This window comes from Vulpes lagopus, chromosome 9, assembly GCF_018345385.1.
Source record: "Vulpes lagopus strain Blue_001 chromosome 9, ASM1834538v1, whole genome shotgun sequence".
Lineage (NCBI taxonomy): Eukaryota > Metazoa > Chordata > Mammalia > Carnivora > Canidae > Vulpes > Vulpes lagopus.
Window position 1 is genome coordinate 51,699,914 of NC_054832.1, and position 1,853 is coordinate 51,701,766.

Below are 1,853 nucleotides of genomic sequence, written 5' to 3' on the forward strand. Positions count from 1 at the left end.
AGAACATCCTAAAGACTGCATCAAAAACAAAACACTATTATAAAAAAAAAAAACACTATTATAACTGATAATTGCATCCAGTAAACTCATGGGACACAAATTAATATGTAGAAGCCTGTTGCATTTTGATACACTTCTAATGAGCTAGCAGAAAGAGAAATTAAGAAAAGCAATTCCACTAACAATTGTACCAAAAAGAATACCATACCCAGAAATAAACTTAACCAAGGAGGTAAACGATCTCTGAAAACCATAAAACACTGATTAAAGAAATTCATGACAACAAAAACAAAAAGATATTCCATGCTCATGGATTAGAAGAATTAATATTATTAAAATGTCCATACTACCCAAAGAAATATACAGATTCAATGCAATCCCTGCCTTTAAAATACCAACAGCACTTTCCACAGAACTAGAACAAAAAAATTGTAAAATTTGTATGGAACCACAAAAGAGCCCACATAGCCAAAGCACTCAAGAATACCAAAGCTGGAGGTATCACAGTCCCAAATTTCACCATATACGACAAAGATGTAATCAAAACAGTATGGTGCTGGCACAAAAAATAAACACGTAGATCAATGGAGAAGGTTGATGAGCCTGTAAATTTACGCTTATTTGGTCAATTAATCTACAACAACACAGGCATGAATATACAATGGTGAAAAAGACAATCTCTTCAATAAATGGTGCTGGGAAAACTGGACAACTATGTGCAAAACAATAAAACTAGACCACTTTCTTATACCAGATACAAGAAGAAACTCAAAATGGATTAAAGATCTAAATGTGACTCCTGAAACCATAAAAATCCTAGAAGAAAACATAGATAGTAATTTCTTTGACATCTTCCTTAGTAACATTTTTTTAGATAGGTCTCCTAAGGCAAGGCAAACAAAAGGATAATAAACTATTGGGACTATATCAAAACAATGCACTTTTGGGGACACTGGAGTGGCTCAGTGGTTGAGCATCTACCTTTGGCTCAGGGCATGGTCCAGGGTCCTGGGATCAAGTCCCATATGGGGCTCCCTGTGGGGATCCTGCTTCTCCTCTCTGCATCTCTTATGACTAAATAAAATCTTTAAAAAATAAAAATAAAAAACTTTTGAACATTAAAGGAAACTATCAACAAAATGAAAAGGCAACCTACTGAATGGGAAAAAATATTCACAAATGATATGGCTGATAAGGGGTTAATGTCTGAAATACGTAAAGAATACATACAACTCCGCACCAAAAAAATCCCCAAATAATCTGATTAAATATGGGCTGAGGACCTGAATAGACATTTTCCCCAGATGGCATATGGATGTTCAAGCAACACATGAAAAGATATTCAACATCACTAGTAATCAGGGAAATGCAAATCAAAACCACAACAAGATACCATCTTCTACCTATCAGAATGTCTAGAATCAAAAAGACAAGAAATAATGAGGTTGGTGAGGATGTGAAGAAAAAGGGGCCTTCGTGCATTATTGGTAGGAATGTAAATTAATGTTCCCACTGAGGAAAACAGTATGAAGTTCCCTCAAAAAACTAAAAATAGAAATACCATATGATCCAGTAATTCCACTATTTACCCAAAGAAAACAAAAACATTAATTTGAAAAGATATATGCACTATGTGTAATGCAGTATTTACAATAGCCAAGACATGAAAGCAACCTAAATGTCCACTGACAGATGAATGAAGATGTAGTATATATAAAAAAATATAAATGGATATATAATATATATAATTTTTTCTAAGTATATATAAAAATATAAATGGATATATAATATATATAATTTTTCTATATGATTATAGATCTTTAAAATTATATAATTTAATATATAAATGGAAT